Genomic DNA, 21709 nt, shown 5'->3' with positions numbered 1-21709 from the left:
TTAAACTGAACTTAATTAAATATTGAATGAGTCAAGTTTACTGCTGACACATCGGGTGTAGTATTAGGTCTAAATGTTGCCAAAGAAAGCTGTGATGCAATCCGGAATATTGTGTCTAAATATTGATGAAAGTTTGATGTAAATTAAGGTCCGGACGACTGATAAGTTAAAAAGTTCTCTAACACAGATTGCCGAGAGCTGGTTACCTTTTCTTCCCTGCTGAGCACTGCAGCCCAATTCATCCACTCTCTTCACATCCTGGAGATCGTGTTCTGTGCTGGGCCCATAACAAAGGCTTTTTCTTTATACAAACTGGCTCTTACCTCCCCAGCAGACTGCCTGGCCAGGATGAGATATCGTCATGCCAATCCCATCAGTTGTAATGCAACCCCGTGTATCCAAATCATTCTGCTCTCAAGATTAGTTGATGTTACACCTGATGTGACATTTATAAGGTTCACTCACTCAACACTTACTTAAGTTTAGTTTGTGTAACCTCCCGTAGGAGTTCGTATACTTAACTCGTGCCATTGCGAAGTCATACTTTTCGTAGATGCAAAATGTATATTATAGCTTGATTATTAGTCAGAAATGTTATACCATAATTTCCTTGTTGAAAGCGTTATATTTAGGAATTTTTCTTTGTGGGTGAAACCCAGTGATACACGCCGTTGAAATCAATGAACATTCAAACCGTCTCTAGTCCTCTGTCTTTCTTTCATTGAAAGAACGAAAGGGTAATGGATAACAAAAACTATTCATCTCACATCTTTCTTTTCTGAAAGAAGGCACATGCTCTCCCTATTTATCTGATTTGTGTACGCTGCTGACCTTTGAATTGCATGGCAGCAGCTTTCAACAGCGAGGCAATGGGGCCAGAGAAGATGCACTTTGTTAACTGGAGGGTCGCCATCCATCTATAGAATGCACCTCCACTGTCTGCGGCAGTATCAGAAATCTCAGTGTGATCTGATAAACAAAAAGCCCAAAAAAGTGCCGTTTTTATTATTTGGAAAGATCTAAGGACATTAACGTGGTTCAGCAAAGGAACGTAACTTGACCTGTTATCTGCAAATCGCAGGTGATGAGGGAAAGCAAAGTGGAGGATTGCAGAACAAGAAGAGCTTTAAACTAGCGCTATTCACTCAGGTAAATGTAGCTTGTTGAGAACTTTCCTGCTCTACAATATGCATTCAGCTTCTTGTTAAAGTTCCAAGCTCAGTCATACCATGTGGCAACGTGATTTTTATGTGTGATTTGTGCAAGAAACAAATTTAAAGAAATGAAACCATATCAAGGTGTGGTCCTAAATACATAGCAGATTCAAAGTGATTCACTCTAATATGACAATAGACTGCTTGTGCATAAGTCAGTTTTGTTTCAGGTCCCTTTTGGCTTTAGGTAAATTATTTTATAATAACATCATTGTTACAAGATGCAAGTTTAATTGTGTTTTTGTATGGAGTTAGGGAATATACAGTACAAGTTTACTATTGTGTGAAAGTAATTGATGAGAACAGTCGAGAAAAAAAGGGTGCGACTTAACCCCAGGATATTATTGCCATTTCTTGGCAGAAAAATAGAAAAGTAGACAAAAGGATAATTGTTATCTGATTTCTTAACTGATGCTATTGCAAATGTTGTGCGTGAAATATTAACCCAGCAGAACTAAAGAGTTAACCTTAATGGGAGCAATTGTTTCAAAGACTGGATATTTAATGAGGATTGAGCACTTAGCATGTATTAGTACAAATTATTAACACTCAATATCAATTTTTGATAGACTCACTGGAAAATATCCCAGAGACTGATCTTTGATATTAACTTCCATCAACTGCATTATGAAAGCTAAAAAATAGTTCATGCCAGAAGCCCATTTTACACAAATTCTGACCCCTTAATTTCTTTTCTTAGGATGCTCATTTTCCAGAAGATGGTCAATCTCATGAATTCTCTGCCTCAGGGATTTGTGGAGGCTGGATTTGAAGTGGAGGTAGATGGTGTGTTTAAGAGGCTTTGGATAGGCACGAATGTGAGGAGTATTATGTATTTGTTAGAGTGTATCTGTATAACACAGTGATATGGGTGGTTGTACCATAAAAATCAAACCCTTAGACCCGTGGGAACCCGATCTGGTATTCATATTTATTAAATCCTGTATGACAACACCATTTCTCGGTGAGATGAATCAGGGAGCCATGCTCTGTGTTTGCTTAATGGCTGACTTGTTGTGCGGTTAAATAACACCATGAGCATAACCATCTTCCTGGTCTGTACTGAGGTGACAACGCTGTTATGAGCTACAAAGCTCTCCTCAGCATGTTGAGGAAAACGACACCCACGTCCCAGATTTTCAGGAGTAAAAGCTAGAGTACCTGGTTTGCTTACACAGGGGTGCGCTCCCACCGCGTGCCGTCCGATCCTTGTGATAGGTAATTGGAGAGTGCACTTTGTGCACTATAGTAATGGCACTGTAGCTCCATCGATTATCCTAATGGAGGCTTGTTAAAACGCAATACGGCCAGAATGTTTTTGGCCGAGATTGTTGTCCAAGCATCGTGTGTCATAGGTACTGCTTCCGTGTTGACAGTCTTAGTGCAGATGAGATGAGATTCATCGTCCTGTCTGACAGTATACCTGTTAGGACTCTACAAATCAATAAATCCATAGTGTTATGGCATGGAGTCTCCAGTCACTGGATAAATCAAACAATTTTTTGGCAATGTTCATAGGGAAACATGGTTCTAACACCATCCCCTGTAAGACTGAAAACCATGATTGAGAAGGTCAGTCGGGGGTATGCATGGATTACAGGAGATATGTGGTTATTAGCTACAAGGACAGATTGGACAAACTTGGATTGTTTTCTCCGGAACGCCAGAGGTTGAGGGGAGATCTGATATAAAATGATGAGAAAAAGATAAGATAGACAAACATAACCTTTCCTCCAGAATGGAAAAAAATCATATACTAGAGGCATAGTTTTAAGGTGAGAGATTGTGAAAGTTTAAAGCAGATGTGCAGGGCAAGATTTTTACACAAAAGGTGGTGGGTGCCTGGAACGCACTGATAGGGGTGGTGGTGAAGGCAGATACGAACATGGCATTTAAGAGATTTTTGGATAGGTACATGAATATGTAGAGAACGAAGGAATATGGATCATGCACAGGCAGAGGAGATTAGATTAACTTGGCATCATGTTCAGAACAGACAATAAGGGCCGAAGGTTCTGTTCCTGTGCTGCTTTGTTCTGTATTCAATGTTCTATTGAGTGTAATGTTGATTAGTTAAAGAGTCATAGAGTCATAGCGTCATATGGTGTGGAACCAGGCCCTTCGGCCCAGCTTGACCAACATGTCCCATCTACACTAGTCCCATTTGCCTGCATTTGGCCCAGAGCCCTCTAGACCTGCCCTATCCATGTACCTGTCTAATTGCGTCTTCAATGGTGAAATAGTCCCTGCCTCCGCTACCTCTTCCGGCAGCTTATTCCATACTACCACCACCCTTTGTGTGACAAAATCACCCCTCAGATTCCTTTAAAATCTTTCCCCGGTTACCTTAAACCTATGTCCTCTGGTTCTCGATTCCTCGACTCTGTGCGGGGTTGTGCTTGATAATTTGGTTCAGAGTACATCTGCATTTCCTGGTGTAATTGCTGAAGCTTATGATTACCTCCTGTGCTTTGAAAATAGCTGATTCTGTGTTGCTAATGCAGAACAGGAGCATCCATTTCATTTGATACCAAGTTCTCATTTAAACCCCGACTCCGAATCAAGATAGATTAGCACTGACATACGATTATTTTTTTAGTTACACACTCCTTCCTCCTGACTCATGGTTTCAAAAGTCCAGGCCAAACAGGCTTGAAGGAACAAGAAACATTGTTATTATTCACCTAAAAAGCAGTTGGTACGTCATGCAGTTATGGAGTGCATAAACAGGTCCATCAGCACAACAGGTGCATGCTCATTCACTTACTTTTACACTCATCCCATTTTATGTAGCCTAGTTTAGAGATACAGTGTGGAAACAGGCTCTTCAGCACAGCAAATGCATGCTGACAATCATACATTTATTTTTACACTCATCCCCTGTTATTTAGTTTAATTTAGAGATACACTAAATCTAAACAGGCCTTTTGGCCCATTGAGTCCATGATGACCAATGATCACCCATATTCTCCACACATTACTCCTAGTTTCTACCTCTCAACTACTAAATAGGGGCAATTTACAGCATCCCATTAACTTGCCAACCCCCACGTCCATAGGATGTGGGTGGAAGCCAGAACACATGGAGGAAACGCATGCAGTCACAGGGCGAACATGTAAACTCCACACAGACAGCACCTGAGGTCAGGATCAAACCGATGTTACTGGTGCTGTGAGGCAGCAGCTCTACTGTGCCGCCCAAAACAGATCTGGCCCAACTCACCAGTTAGACAATACTGTCCTATTATCAGCTTGTTACCTCAGCGAGCATATAAGATATAGCTGGGGTTTCCCACATCTATAGTAAAAGCACATGGAGAGTACATGCCAGGAAACTGAGTCACATGCGGTGAGAATATAGAATACAACAGTGGTTACCATCCACGTACAAAGACTTCCATTGTTCCCAGTTATGTAATGAAATCCTTTTTAGAGAATCTATTGCTTCACGACATTATTCTATGCTGCTCCTTCTGGGATTTAAAAGTTGGCAGGGCACCACGATGTAATGAGATCATTGATGTTTTGTACTTCCCTACATATTTTTCAATTCAAATACAGATGTTAAAAGAAAAACGACAGCAATGAATGCAGTGCAAGTCAAAACCTTCATCATTGGAAGGTTTTACTGGTGCTAATTAAATAGTTCCTATTGCCATTAAAAGTAGATTTATGATATCCATGGAGTATATTTCAAAGAAGAAGCCGGATCTATTGTTGAGCAATCTAATGAACTCATCACTGCCAGACTTCTCGAAAATTCATTTGGTATCGAGGAGGCCAATTTACACCATACTTGGGGAAGATACAACAGACTGCAGATGCTGGAATCTGGAACCAAAAAGATTGGAGGAACTCAGTGAGTCAGGCAGCATCTGTGGAGGCAAATGGATAGTCAACGTTTCAGGTCAAGACCCTTCATCCGGTCTCAAACTGAAATACTGATACATCATTTTCCTCCTATGTTCTCTCCTGGTTCCCACACACACACACAAAATAAAAATGTTAACTGCTGCCAACAGCCCCACATGAAAAGGTGGTTTTCATTACCACCAGCTAATAGGGAATGGCATCCTCATCTTAATCAGTCCACACAGAGAAGTCCCCGTCATTGTCCATTCGGCCCCTTTCGTAGCATCCTGTTCCAGAGCACTCTCACTAGTACCACTCCCTTTTTTATCTTTGTCTCCACTCCTGCAAGTTATTTCTCTCACACATGCCTGCCAGCTCTACTTTAATCTTTTTTGCCATTAGTTTTGTTAATTGTGGCAGCCTTTTAACCCTCCAATGTGAGTTTTAGACATCAGAAAACGTAAACCACACAGAAAGCACCCAGGATCAGAATTGAACCAGAGTTGCTGGAGCTGTGAGATAGCAGCACTAACTGCTGTGCAACCTTAACCGTTAGACATTTTTTAGTCTTTAGAGATACAGCGTGGAAACAGGACCTTCGGCCCACCGAGTCTGCACTGACTAGCGATTTCCCCGTACACTAGCACTATTCTACACACGAGGGTTAATTTACAATTTTTACCAACACCAAATAACCTACAAACCTGTACATCTTTATCCTCAATAAGGATTGTATCATAATTGTATAATAGTATATTATGGATATATGTTTGTATTGTATTTATGGTGGTGGGTTCTGGCTTGTTTTATTGTAGTGTAACTATTATTTTTTAATAATTGAATAAATTTTTTGAACAAAAAAAAAAAAAAAAAATTTGGAGCACCCGAAGAAAACCCATGCGGTCACAGGGAGAACTTTCAAACTCTGGACAGACAGCACCTGTAGTCAGGATCGAACGGGGGTATCTGGTGCTGTCAGGCAGCAACTATCATTGTGCCACTGTTCCGTTCTCATGTTAGTTTACCAGACATTGACTTTGATAGGTTTGATTCTCACCTTAGATTCTCACTGCAGGCAGTATGTATATTGAATGCCCTTGCCAGGAACACCAGGCTAATCTGAATGCTACCTAGACAAACTTCAGATGTTGACCAACACACTCATGCAGCAAACCAATTAACTTTGACTGCCCTGACTCAGGGTGGGCTGGAAGAAATTTCTGGAGAGAGGTGACGGTGCAGTGATATGGCGGCTTGGGCAGTTAGCAGAGCTTCACCTGACCTCACAAATGCCGCTGAAAAAGTTTGCATTCATTTCTCTTCAGAGACCTCCCTCTTGAATGACAGCTCAATGGACCCTCTCTGTGCTCAGTACAAATATTAGCATGAGGAAGATGCGCAGAACAAGGGCCTGTTTCCACACTGTATCTCTAAACTAAATACACTCCAAAATTATCTTCTCCATGGTATTTTTTCTGATTTCACTTCTCACACAAACTATGAGTAAATTAAAATAACCCACAATTACCGTTGCACATTGTTGTATACACTTCTGATTTCCTGGTTAATACCACCCAACATCACCATCATCCTTTATACGCCCCCCCCCTCTCCCCTACCCATTGCTATTACATAAATCTGCCCTGTAGATTCATTTTCATCTCAATTTGTATCCTTGATCACTGTTGCAGAAAGGTGACCAAGTAATGGAACTACACCCAGAGTGATTGGTTATTTTGGAAAGAAGGGAAAATAAAAGGTGGCACCATGGTGCAAGAGTACGGCACAGTGGCGCAGCGGTAGAGTTGCTGCCTTACAGAGCCAGAGACCCGGGTTCGATCCTGACCATGGGTGCTTGTCTGTACAGAGTTAGTATGTTCTCCCTGTGACCTACGTGGGTTTTCTCCGAGAGCTTCGATTTCCCCCCACACTCCAAAGACATACAGGTTTGCAGGTTGATTGGCTTGGTATATGAATGTAAATTGTCCCTTGTGTGTGTAGGATACCATTGCAGCGACCTAATCCGCGAGTTCAGACGAGTTTGCCCTCAACTCATACTCGCAGCATGGTCGACACAAGGTCCTAGGAAGGTCTTTGTAACTCTCCTTCATGCTCGGGAGTAGTCCCCGCGTACTCGAGGCCTCAGCTACGTCACGCCGTATTTTTCAACATGTTGAAAAATGCCCGCGAGTAAAAAAAGGTCGCCATGGGAAAAATCGATACTTTTTTTACTCGTAGGTTTAGTCGAAGTAGGGCGTAGTAAGACGGCATGTTATTCGTAGGTAATCGAGGGTAGTCGAAAGTAATCGAAGGTAATCGACGGTAGTCGTAGATAGTCTTCAACATAGTCGAAGGGGGGTCGAAGGAAATCGAAGGAGGTCATCTTCACTCTCCACTATTCGATATCCAATTTTCCCGAAGCTAGTCGAAGCTAGTCTTCAACATAGTCGAAGGAGGTCAAAGGAGGAATTCTACATAGTCAAAGGAGGTCTTCAATATGACTTTTTTTCAAACTCTCCTAAACTCTAAACTCGCCAATTAGGTCGCCGCAGTGGGACAGTCCCTTGAATGTGTGGGGATCGCTGGTCGGCACGGACTCGGTGGGCCGAAGGGCCTGTTTCTGCGCTGTATCTCTAAACTAAACAAAAGATTGGTTGATTTTCTAATTAAGGAGATTAACCCAATAACCAATTTTAGAGCAGGCAACCCTTGACAAGGTATTGTATAATGTGAAAGGATTAACAGTATAAACATTCAATTCTCCAATTTTTGGAAACTGTAATGGGCCAGATTTTATATAATGACATGAGTAATGAAGGAGAAAGTCGAATAATGGCGCAAATTCAATAGCCTCGCCCTCAATGTCAGCAAGACAAAGGGGATTGTGATCAACTTCAATAAGCGAAGCAGTATACACACCCACATTGATGACACCGAAGTAGAGATGGTTGAAGGCTAAGGAATAAATATCGCCAGCAATTTGTCCTGGAACAGCCCCATTGAAGCAATGGCCAAGAAAGCACACCAATGTCACACAGCCCTCACAAATTTCTAGATACGCGCCGCAGAAAGAATTTTGACGGGATGCCTCACAGCATGGTTTGGGAACAGCTCCATCCAAGACCACGGGAAATGACAGAGAATTGTGGACGTAGCCCAGAGCATCACGCAAACCAACCTTTCTTCCATTGATTCCATCTACACTTCATGCTGCTTCGGCAAGGCCATCAGCATAATCAAGGAACAGACCTACCCCGATCACTCCCTATTCTTCCTGCTCCCATCAGGCAAGAGGTGCAGAGGTTTGAAAATGCATACCCCCAAATGCAGGGACAGTTTCATCCCAGTTGTTATCAGGTAACTGAATTGTCCTTCCACCAACTAGAGAGCAGTCCTGATGTCCCATCTATCTCATTGGAGACTTCTAAACTATCTTTAATCAAACTTTGTTGGACTTTGTCTTGCAGTAAATTAAATACCCTTTATCCTAGATCTGTACATTGTGGTCGGCTTGATTGTAATCAGCTGACTGGATAGTATGTAATAAAAAGTTTTTCCTTGTATCTCAGTACACATGACAATAATAATCTAAACTCTATGATATATTTTAGACAGTTTAATCGATAAGTCCTATGGAAGTATAATTGTAATTCACATTCCATTTGATTATTGCGGGTGTTAGGGGTCATGGGGAGAAGGCAGGAGACTGGGGTTGAGAGGGAAAGATAGATCAGCCATGATTGAATGGCCGAATTACCTAGTTCTGCTCCTATAACTTATGAACTAATGAACTTGGTTGCAACAAAATATACAGTCATTACAACTCATAGTTTCCCTCAATACCACTTCCGTTTCGGCACAAAGCCTAGTAAATGGATACACGTTTGGAACATTTTGTTTCAGTTGGAAGAAGGACTGCAGTGATAAATGGGAAGTCTTGGCAAAAAGGAACACCGATGTAAATCACAATTACAGAGCAACATGGCGGAGAGCACCAACATTCAATCCGTCTCCTTTCGGCTGCTGTTTCTCCACTCTTTGGGGGAATGCCGTGCATCAAGGTTGGGTAGGTCAAAGAGAGACCACTTAGGAATGCTTAGAACAGCAGCTCTTAGAGAACCCTGAGATAGGGTGGCACAGTGGTGCAGCGGTAGAGTTGCTGCCTTGCCGCGTCCAGTGCCAGAGACCTGGGTTCGATCCCTACGGGTGCTGTCTGTACGGAGTTTGTACGTTCTCCCCGCGACCGTGTGGATTTTCTCTGAGGTCTTTAGTTTCCTCTCGCACTTCAAAAATGCACAGGTTTGTAGGTTAATTGGCTGGGTATAAATGTAAATAGTCCCTAGTGTGTGTAGGATAGTGGTAATAGAAACATAGAAACATAGAAATTAGGTGCAGGAGTAGGCCATTCGGCCCTTCGAGCCTGCACCGCCATTCAATATGATCATGGCTGATCATCCAACTCAGTATCCTGTACCTGCCTTCTCTCCATACCCCCTGATCCCTTTAGCCACAAGGGCCACATCTAACTCCCTCTTAAATATAGCCAATGAACTGGCCTCAACTACCCTATGTGGCAGAGAGTTCCAGAGATTCACCACTCTCTGTGTGAAAAATGTTGGGGGATCACTGGTCGGTGCAGACTCGGTGGGACATAGAACCTGTTTCTGTGCTGTATCTCTAAACTAAACTAAACTAAACTAAACTAAACCCACCCCTATCCGCACTAATGACTGAAACACTTGTTAAAGTGATCAAACTTAAGTTATTCCCAAATGTGAAGTACCAAAAGGATGGAAAACTTTGCCAGATTTTAGAGGGAGTGTTTCAGCAGAATTTTAGTTAAATACTAGACCAAATACAGGCCCGTTTGGTCTGCTACCCCGATGCAATATTCCAGCACTAACCTGTTACCGCAATGCAACCCGTCCCCCCAACACAAAGGGGGGGAGTGTGGGGGGCAGCAGGTGTGTGGGGGGGGGGGGTATATGTGGGGGGAGGGGGGGGAATGTGGGTGGGTGGGGGGTGGGGAAGGTGTGGGAGGGGAGAGGGTTGTTTGAGCGGAGGGGTGTGGGGTGCAAGGGATAACTTTGTGGCTTTGCAATTCTGGTCCTTCTTTTGCTCAGAGGAAATTTCAGAACTATGTGCACTGAGGTCTCTATGGTTTCTGAGCTGTTGTCATGAATGTGAGAATGACCCTGAATAACTTTAGAAGCTGGTCTGTAAGTGGGATTGAATTCCTTTACCATGGTGTTGAGAGTTGACCGTATTACTTTCAAATCAAATTTGGTCGGCGAAGGGGGGAAGGAGGGAGGGGCGGTGAGGACGAAGCACCTCGCTGTGGGAGCGAGGCCGTGGGCGGGCGTGGACCCGAGGACTCAAGCAAGGCCGCGGGCGGGCGTGTGTGAAACGGGCGCCGACCCAAACCAAGGTGACCACTCACCTCATTGTGGCATCATCAGTCAAAGCTGGTTGAAGAACTTGTGTGTGTGAGACGGTTAAAAAGGCCATTTATCTTTTCTTGACATTTTATTCACCAATATCTTGTAAAATATAGGATTAAATCTTAATTGAACTTGATCACTGCGTGGAGGGGGAAAATGTGAGTCAGAATATGTAAACATTTAAGAGCTACCAGGTAGCATTTTGGCGAAAATACAAAAACACACACACACATACAAGATGAGACTTTTATAGGCATCTATAGGTATTTATAGACTTTTATCGAAAATCTTCCTTTCTGAATTAAAAATGGGTTTCCAATGGAAACCCCAGCAAGCTTTTTTCCCTCTATTTCCAGTGATTACTGAAGATCTTTAGATACTTTCCCTGTGGCATTGCTGGCCCTACCACTACCCCTGTCAATCACTCTTCCCTGGTAAGCCCATTAAATCAGCTCTATATCTGGCCATCTGTATACATTTGTATTGAGTTAATGTGTGAACCATTTGCTAGTCACTCATATGGCTGCCCATCAATCCCCCTTATTAAAGAACAAGCAATTCATTACATGGCCCAACTTCCGGCTAATGAACTTTGACCAGCATTTGCAAACCCAAAGTAATTAGAAAAGCAATTCCAAATGAAATTAGTTATTTCAGTTCCAAAACATTTGAACAGCTGCAGACATATGTTCAAGGCTTTCCAAAGAAGAGCTTAATGGGTTTCTGTGGGGTTGCTATCTTTCTGCCATCAGTTTACTAATAACCAAGATTGGACATTTTTGGCATACATTCTTCCATTCTTCAATGGGAGTGAATGGAGAATATCAACAAGCATGCAAGATCCAACTGGATGTATGGTACATAAAGTACATTGGATTTTAGGAATTTGAAAAGATTTTGCAATAATATTTTAATGACAAATCTAGATTCAAATGTAGGATTAATGTGTTTTTTTTAAAGTTTTGGCTGCATCTTCATCTGACCTGATCCTTTTGTTTAGATTAAAGTTTCAGCACCAAAATGTAACGTTAAAAAATTACTCATTAAATGCTTGAAATTAACAACCCATGAGGCTCGAAAGGATTCTGTACTTTTAACTACTTTCGGCTGCTGTTTCACCACTCTTTGGGGGAATGCCGTGCATCAAGGTTGGGTAGGTCAAAGAGACCACTTAGGAATGCTTAGAACAGCAGCTCTTAGAGAACCCTGAGATAGGGTGGCACAGTGGCGCAGCGGTAGAGTTGCTGCCTTACAGCGCTTACAGTGCCAGAGACCTGGGTTCGATCCCAAGGGTACTTTTAACTACATGTAGCTCCTCATTTTGTGTAAAAGTGCTGCATTTTCTGTCCTCGTAAGTAAGGCATCATTCAATTCATTCTCTGCTTTAACAAATCTCAGGCATTGACCGCTCCACCTTCAAAGGAATCTATAAAAGGTGCAATACCATCGAAGACCTACACCATGCTGGCCACACTCCCATTTTGCTCATACCATTGGGAAGAGTGTACAGGAGCCTGAAAACTGTCACCCACAGGTTCAAGAACAGCCTCTTCCTAACAACCAGCCGGCTCGTGAATATTGCACAACACTAACTTCAATAACTATGAACTTCTATGGACTGCCTTTGGTTGGCTCAGAACTAAGGAATTTTGTTTTGCATAACTATAAGTTGTAGAGTTATACAGCATAGAAACAAGCCCTTTAGCCCACCTTGCCCATGCCGATCAACCTGCCCCATCTATAATAGTCCAGCCTACTCGAGTTTGATCCATTTCCCTCTAAATTTTTCCTATCCATGTGTCTTAACTGTTGTGATAGTATCTGCCTCAACTACTTCCTCTGGCAGCTCATTCCATATACCTACCACCATCTGTGTGAAAATGTTGCCCCTCAGATTATTAATAAATCTTTCCCGTCTTACCTTAAATCCATGCCCTCTGATCCTTGATCCCCTGCTCTGGGGCAAAAGACTGTGCAACTACTCAAACTAGTCCCTTTGCTACTAGTATCAATGTGTTTAAGTTATAGCATTTTTTTTTCAGTTATGATGTATTAACAGTGTGTGATTAATTTACGGGCCTGCTAACCTTCTACAAATATGAACTTCATTGTTTCTTTTTCTAAACTATTACCTCAACGGAGATGCGATTTTTTTCCGTATCGTTTCTCCGTCCGCACAGTGGCCTAACATCGAGGAGTTGGTGGCCTTAGATGGAGACCGACTTCGAGAGCTCCACCACGGACGCCTGCGGTCTTAACATCACGGAGCTCGCAGTCTCTGGTCAGAGACCAACTTCAGGAACTCCAAGCCACAGGAGATTCGACCGCCACGACACAGGAGCTTCGATCGCCCCGACACCTGAGCTTCGATCGCCCCGACAGATAGTTCGACTGCACCAACCGTGGAAGAAAAATGAGGGAAGATGATTAGACTTTATTGCCTTCCATCACAGTGAGGAATGCAGGGAATCCACTGTGGTGGATGTTTCTGTTAACTTTTATGTAGTTGCGTGTCTTATGGCTGTATGGTAATTCGCATATCACTGTACCTTTAATATCTCACGTGACAATAAAAGACCTTTGAAACCTTTGGTGTATGCGATAATTAAACACCTGCAGAAAGGAACTGCAGTTGCTAGTTTATGCCGAAGATAGACACAAAGTACTGGAGTAACTCCACGGATCAGACAGCATCTCTGGAGAAAATGTATGCATGATGTTTCGGGTCGAGATATAATAAGTCTTCAGACTTAATAATAAAACACTCTTGACTTGACTCTTGAAGTACAACTAAACCGCATTCCTCTGTGGGCCATTACACCAGGGTCACACTCCGATGAGAAACAGAGGACAAAGTGTTGCTGCACATGTGTATCAATGATGTTAACTGAATAATGTGGTCAGCATTACTCCACTAAAGATGTTATCAATCCTCACAGTGACTGGGTGAGGGCATGCATTTGGCACTGATCGCAATTAGTACTCATAGCTTCAGGGAGCTAAACATAGAACAGTACAGCACAGAACAGGCCCTTCGGCCCATGATGTTTATGCCAAAAAAGTTGCAGGCCTAGAGAGAAAATAAGGGGGGCGGGTGGGGACTAATGGGATGTGTTTTGCTGGGAGTGTGAGCTGTATGGGCTCCTTCTGCATAATTGGAAATTAAATTTAAATTCAAATAATCGCTTCTCTGTACATCCATGTCTCTTAATCACCACTATTGTGTCTGTTGCCACAACCACCCCTGCCAGCATGTTCCAGGCATTCACCACTCTCTGTGTAAAATACTTGCCCTACAGATCTCTTTTAAAGTTTGCCCCTCTGATCTTAAAGCTCCAGTCTTTTATATTTTCTCCCAGAGGAATTGTCCGACTGTCCACCCTGTCTATGCCTCATAACTGTATACACTTCTACCAGGTCTCTCCTCAACCTCTGTTACTTCAGAGAAAACAATCTAAGTGTGTCCAACCTCTCCTTATAACCAATACCATCTAATCCTGCAGCATCTTGGTAAACCTCTGCTGCACCCTCTACAAACTCTCCACATCCTCCCTGTAATGGGGGGTGTCAAGAACTTTAGACTATAGACTTTGGACTTTGGAGATAAAGTCCACACAATAAACTGTGAGATAAACTGCACACAATACTCCCCATGCGGCCTAACTAAAGTTTCATAAAGCTGCAATCTTCCTGACTCTCATAATAGCCTGACCGGTGTAGACAAGTCCTTACCTCAGGTACTGGTCTCCATAGAGTTTGAATGTTCTCCCTGTGATAGTGTGTAGTTCCCATCGATGTCCTGGTCAGTTAATTAACAACTAATTACCCCTTAGTGTAAGGAAATGATAAAAAGGAAAGTTGATGATGGGTATCTAGGGAACTAGATGCAAGGCTGGAGAGAAAATAAGGAGAGGGAGGAATGGGACTAATGGGATATGTGTAGCTTGCAGTGTGGGCTGAATGAACTCCTTCTACACCTTTGTAAATGAAAATTGAATTTCCAGTGCCTCCCGTCATTGCACATTAAGACAAAAGCAGCAATCTTTAAAATATCCACGTTCTCCCACAATTATCCTGCTTTGGAGCCAGAAACGTGAAACAAGTGCTCGTTGTCTCATCAAGAGGCAGATGAAATAGGTTAAGTGGGTTTCATTGAAGCGACAGATGAAATAGGTTTAAGTGAGTTTTATTTCACTCCCAGGCAAGTACTTCTGTGTGGAATTTTCATCTAAAATGTGCGATTAGAATCTGACTCAATCCCCAAGACAGGCAGACCTAAAACCACATAGACACACAAAGCTGGAGTAACTCAGCGGGACAGGCAGCATCTCTGGAGAAAAGAAATGGGTGAGACATTTCGGGTTGAGACCCTTCTTCAGTCTGAAGGGTCTCGACCCGAAACGTCTCACCCCATTCCTTTTCTCCAGAGATGCTGCCTGTCCCATTGAGTTACCACAGCTGTTTGTGTCTATCTTCGGTTTAAACCAGCATCTGCAGTTCCTTCCTGCACTGGACATAAAACCATTAGTGGAAGTGTTCAATCGTTTTGGGTGACTTGGTGATGTGCCATTTGATTATTTCCCTCTTTAGAGTTTGAATAGGGAATTGTGAACCACGTTTATGTAATAGAACGCTTAATATTAATTTGCAATGGGAGTCACGTGAGGGGAGTGGTAGTACTGTTTAGTGTAAAGACGATGAGATAATGAGAACAAAAAGGCTTTTCACTTTGTGATAATAATAATAATAAATTCAACTAGATATGAAGAAAGGCAAGGTAATTCCTTGGAGTGCAGGAGGCTTATAGAAGTGTATAACATCATGAGGGGAATGGGTAGGGTGAATGCACGGTCTTTTTCCCCAGGGTAGAGGAATCAACAGGATGTAGATTTGAGGTGAAAAGGGAAAGATTTAATATGAACCCGAGGGTTAACTTTTTCTCTCAGAGAAAATGGGAAATGGAACGAGTTGCCAAAGGGGGTAGTTGTGGCCGGTACAATAACAGCATTGAAAAGACACATGGGCAGGTACATTGATAGGAAAGATTCAGAGGGATACTGTAAGGGCCAAATGCAGGTAAATGGGATCAACTTAGATGGGGCATCTTGATCAGCATGGACAAGTTGGGAAGAAGGGCCTGTTTCCATGCTGCATGACTATGACTAATGCTTAAAATTAAAAATTCTGAGGGAAACAAATAGATGAGGTTGCCTCTCACTGAAGAATGCAAAGCATTATGTGGCTACGTCACAGGCTAGCCATATCTAGTCATATCTGCAAGCAATGTTGAGGAGAGGGTGAAAACTGAAATCAGAGGAAAGTGAACAGTGGAAGCACTGGGAGGAAGTACTTCATTAACCAAGAACGAAAACAGAAATGCTGGAAGAACTTATCTCGTCAAGCAGCATCTGTGGAAAGAGAAACCAGCCAACGTTCCAGGTCTGTGACACTTCCTCAGAACTAGGGGAACGTTGAGGGGGTACAGTTTCCAAAGGAGAGCTGAGGGAGGAGTATATGATTTAGTCATTCATCACAGACCCTGACCTCGACACAGAGCCATACCCATTCCACCCACTACACATGACCACAGAGAAACAACCCACCCACTACCACTGACCAGAGGATAGACTAGACCCACCCACTATCCCATGCCACAGAGAGACTGACTCACCCACTACCCCTGCCACAGGACAGACCCGACCTGTCCACTACCCATGACCACAGGTTAACCCAGACCCACCCACTACCCCCGGCAACAGGACACACCTAACCTGTCCATTCCCCTTGACCACAGAGAGACTGACTTTCACTGGCCACAGGTTAACTCAGGCACACCCACTACTCCTGACCACAAGATAGACCCGACCTGTCCACTACCCCAGACCACAGAGCTGGCATTGAAGCCACCCTCCAACAAAAACCTCTCTTAATCCAGAATTTTCCAGTTCCATTTGTGTCGCGCAGATGTTAAGCATCTGTCCGCTCACCCCCGCAACTCTTGGCAATGTGCTCATGAAGGAGGGGTAGGATGGGGAAGGCACAAGTGGTGGTGGGTGCCTGCAGAGACAGTTAAGGCTTATGATTAAAATAAGCTGTGCCTAGTAAGATGTAAATAGATGTGTGAAATCGACTATTTTCTGCAGGCAGGAGAAACATATGCCATTGCATTATATTTTAATAAACTCTCCCAGTCATTTTTTGACATTTATAAAATATACACATGTTTTGGTAACATGCTACATTTTTATTTGCAAATACATTGAACCCAAACAATAATCCCTCAGAAGATGTTGATTGATTAATATGCTGTAATTGCTTTAAGAAAATAATATTTCCTTAACCATGTAACACTTTAAAGCCTCAAATTAACCGAACCTTCATTAAGATATGATGAAAATAGTGAACTATGTTCAGGTACGTTGGTACAGGCATAAATAACGTATATTTTCCATGTGCAGTGCAGATAAAACAAATGTAGGTCCCTTACAGTCAGAAACAGGTGATTGATCATGGGGAACAAGGACATGGCAGACCAATTGAATAACTACTTTGGTTCTGTCTTCACTAAGGAATACTTAAATAATCTGCCAGAAATAGCAGGGGACCAGGGGTCAAATGAGATGGAGGAACTGAGTGAAATCCAGGTTAGCCCGGAAGTGGTGTTAGATAAATTGAATGGATTAAAAGCCGATAAATCCCCAGGGCCAGATAGGCTGCATCCCAGAGTTCTTAAGGAAGTAGCCCCAGAAATAGTGGATGCATTAGTGATCATTTTCCAAAACTCTTTAGATTCTGGAGTAGTTCCTGAGGATTGGAGGGTAGCTAATGTAACCCCACTTTTTAAAAAGGGAGGGAGAGAGAAAACGGGGAATTACAGACCAGTTAGTCTAACATCGGTAGTGAGGAAACTGCTAGAGTCAGCTATTAAACATAGAAACATAGAAACATAGAAATTAGGTGCAGGAGTAGGCCATTCGGCCCTTCGAGCCTGCACCGCCATTCAATATGATCATGGCTGATCATCCAACTCAGTATCCCATACCTGCCTTCTCTCCATACCCCCTGATCCCCTTAGCCACAAGGGCCACATCTAACTCCCTCTTAAATATAGCCAATGAACTGGCCTCAACTACCCTCTGTGGCAGAGAGTTCCAGCGATTCACCACTCTCTGTGTGAAAAATTAAAGATGGGATTGCAGCACATTTGGAAAGTGGTGAAATCATTGGACAAAGTCAGCATGGATTTATGAAAGGTAAATCATGCCTGACGAATCTTATAGAATTTTTCGAGGATGTAACTAGTAGAGTGGATAAGGGAGAACCAGCAGATGTGTGCTGCATGGTGACTTGGATAGGCTGGGTGAGTGGGCAAATGCATGGCAGATGCAGTATAATGTGAGGTTATCCACTTTGGTGGCAAGAACAGGAAAGTGGACTATTATCTGAATGGTGGCCGATTAGGAAAAGGGGAGATGCAACGAGACCTAGGTGTCATGGTACACCCGTCATTGAAAGTAGGCATGCAGGTGCAGCAGGCAGTGAAGAAAGCGAATGGTATGTTAGCATTCATAGCAAAAGGATTTGAGTATAGGAGCAGGGAGATTGTACTGTAGTTGTACAGGGCCTTGGTGAGACCACACCTGGAGTATTGTGTACAGTTTTGGTCTCCTAATCTGGGGAAAGACATTCTTGCCATAGAGGGAGAACAGAGAAGGTTCACCAGACTGTTTCCTGGGATGGCAGGACTTTCATATGAAGAAAGACTCGGCTTTTACTCGCTAGAATTTAGAAGATTGAGGGGGTATCATGTAGAAACTTACAAAATTCTTAAGGGGTTGGACAAGCTAGATGCAGGAAGATTGTTCCCGATGTTGGGGAAGTCCAGAACAAGGGGTCCCAGTATAAGGATAAGGGGGAAGTTTTTTAGGACTGAGATGAGAAAACATTTTTCACACAGAGTGGTGAATCTGTGGAATTCTCTGCGACAGAAGGTAGTTGAGGCCAGTTCATTGGCTATATTTAAGAGGAAGTTAGATGTGGCCCTTGTGGCTAAAGGGATCAGGAGGTATGGAGAGAAGGCAGGTACAGGATACTGAGTTGGATGATCAGCCATGATCATATTGAATGGCGGTGCAGGCTCGAAGGGCCAAATGGCCTACTCCTGCACCTATTTTTTATGTTTCTAGATCACCCAAGATTCACAAACTTCTGCCTTGATTACAGGATAATGAGTTACTGAATCATTTCCTCCTTCTATGTGCTATGACTGCAATTGTCCATAAACTGCAGTGAACCAAGGAAAAGAAACAACACCCTTTACCCCATTCATCAAGACTTCACCCAAATTCCCCACCTATGCCTGAAATTATTCACACACACACACAATCACCGGCTTCAAAACTGAGAATGCTGGAAGAACTCAGCCAGTCAAGCAGCATCTGTGGAAAGAAAAAACAATCAACCTTTCAGGTCAGGGACCTGCAGATTGAGTTTCTAGCATCCGCAGTTTTATTTAATTGACACAGCAGATTCACCACTGATCGAGGCAGAAGGAAACTGAATGGAAATCTCATGGCCATTAAGATTTGACAGATACTCCCTGGCTTTGATCTGTCAAGGAGGTCAGGTTTATCTTAAATCACATCCACACAAATCATGGCAGACATGAACACTGAGATGTACAAGTGGAAATTAAGGACTTCCCCTACATGAATATGAGGAATGGAGAATGGCTTAGGTTCAGGTTTATTATTATCACGTGTATCAAGGTACAATGGAAAGGTTTGTTTTACATTGTTATCCAATCAAATGCAATAATACTTTACATAAATCCATCAAGTCAAACTCAGTACAATAGATGGAGCAAAGGGGAAGATACAAAGTGCAGAATATAATTCTCTGCATTGTAGCACATAGGTTCCATCAAGTCCAAAGTCTGCAATGGTGTAGAAGTGAATCCGATAGTACCCTAGTTTATGTTTGTTCAGAAGCCTGATAATAGGGGGGAAGAAACGGGTCCTGAGTCTGGTGGTGCATGCTTTGAATCTTCTATACCGCTTGCTCAATGAGAGCAGGGAAGTAATAACCAGATTAGGACAGGTCTTTGATTTTGTTGGTTGCTTTACCGAGGCAGCTTGAAGTGTAGATAGCGTCACAGTAAATTGGACCATAACTAGCCAATGTGCAAACAGCAAACATGAAGCAGGCACAACTAACTGAATCTTGTGTAACATTATGGTTGTTATCCATGAAGTGGTTTTCAATGCACCACAGTTAAAATTAGAAAGAGTCTTCACAGTTCAGCTATTAACACGTATCCATTTTTTATTCTAGAAAATATATTCCTGTATAACATACATACAATACTGGCATAAGACTTTCTTACAAAACAGAGTTCCAAAAATCTTATCGCATTAAAGAATGATTTTTCGGCCAAGGAATATCCAAAAGTAGACAAACTAAATATTAAAGATATAAAAGTTCTCTGATATTAACAGAAAGCACAACCAATGAGAAAGTGTTCCTCGAAACCTATCAAGGTCATAACATATTCAAGGCACTGTGAATATACTTTATGCATGGATGTCAACAAAATCTTGCCAATGAATCAGAAGGTTGAAGTCTTAAGCCCACTTCAGAAAAAAACTGGGCTAAGATTTTTAGGGCTAAGGGCTTATTTAAGGCTCTTAAAGATAGCAGAGTCAGGGAATATGGGGAGGGCAGGTACGGGGTACTGATTGTGGATGATCAGCCATGTTCACATTGAATGGCGGTGCTGGCTTAAAGGGCCAAATGGCCTACTCCTGCACCTATTGTCTATTGTCTAAGATTCCCGAGCCACACTGTTCAAGGTTTTAAAATGTCACAGTCAGTTTATTGTCACATGTATCAATTAAGGTACAGTGAAATTTGAGTTACCATACAGACATTAGACCATAGATGCCAGGGCATGGATTTAATGAAGACTCGTGGAGTTGTTCCCAATGTCTCAGCCAGTATTTATCTCTCAGTCAACTCCTAAGAAAAAGATTACTCGCTCATTATCACTCTGTGGAGTCTTGCAGTGCACACACCAGCTGCCATGTGTGATGCCCTCTGACAGCAACAGTCCAACAAGATGTCCCCCATTAGTCCCGCAACACTGAGTGATGTCATTGAGTCACAAAAGCATCATAAATATGTCTTTTGTTTAACGTTAGTTTTGATGAATTGATGATGTTGGATGTGGAGGCATAGAGTCTTACACTATGGAAACCAGCCCTTCAGCCTAACTTGCCCACACCAGCCAACAAGCCCCATCCACACTAGTCCCACCTGCCTGCATTTGACCATATCCCTCTAAACCTGTCCTATCCAAGTACTGGTCAAAATGTTTCTTAAATGTTGCGATAGTACCTGCCTCAACTACCTCCTCCAGTTGCTCGTTCTGTACACCCAACCCACAAAATGATTTTATATTCCTGTTTAAGCAACTAATTTTAGGACGAGCCGCTTCATTTTAAAACTCTGAAAAAATTACTTGCCAGAAGAATATAATTTGGAACCAGTTCAATTCGACATCAAATTACCCTATTTTTGCATTTCTCTCAATGACATTGAGAACCAATTGCCAATTTTCAACTGCATCAGAAAGAATGAATTCAAACAACGGCAAACTTAAATCAATTGATTAAAAGATATAGAATGTAAACTGGCCCTTCGGCCCACTGAGCCCATGCCAACCATCGATCACCCGTTTACACATGTTTTATGTTATCTCACTCTTGCATCCATTGCCTACACATGGGATAATTTACATAGGCCCATTAACCTACAAACCTGCACGTCTTTGCCGTGTGGGAGGAAAGAGGAGCACCCAGAGGAAACCCACATGGTCACTGGGAGAACGTACAAACTCCACACAGACAGCAACCGAGGTCAGGATCGAAGCTGGGTCTCTGGTGCTGTGAGGCAGCAACTCTACCTAGAACATAACTTTAGATTTGAGATTGAAAACAATGTTTTGATTTATTCATTGTTTTTATATTTGACTATGACTAACGCAGGTTAAAAGGACAAATTAATAATATAATTTGAAGTTTCTTGTTGAAAATCAGTTGCACTGACTGTAAACTTCAAGGAATTTTCTGATAACACAAAGCTCTGTTCAAGTGCCAAAGAGAGAGGAAACCTTTTCCCCATGAATGATCTGGATAAGGCAGT

This window comes from Leucoraja erinacea, chromosome 5, assembly GCF_028641065.1.
Source record: "Leucoraja erinacea ecotype New England chromosome 5, Leri_hhj_1, whole genome shotgun sequence".
Lineage (NCBI taxonomy): Eukaryota > Metazoa > Chordata > Chondrichthyes > Rajiformes > Rajidae > Leucoraja > Leucoraja erinaceus.
Note: the sequence above shows the minus strand (reverse complement) of the source record.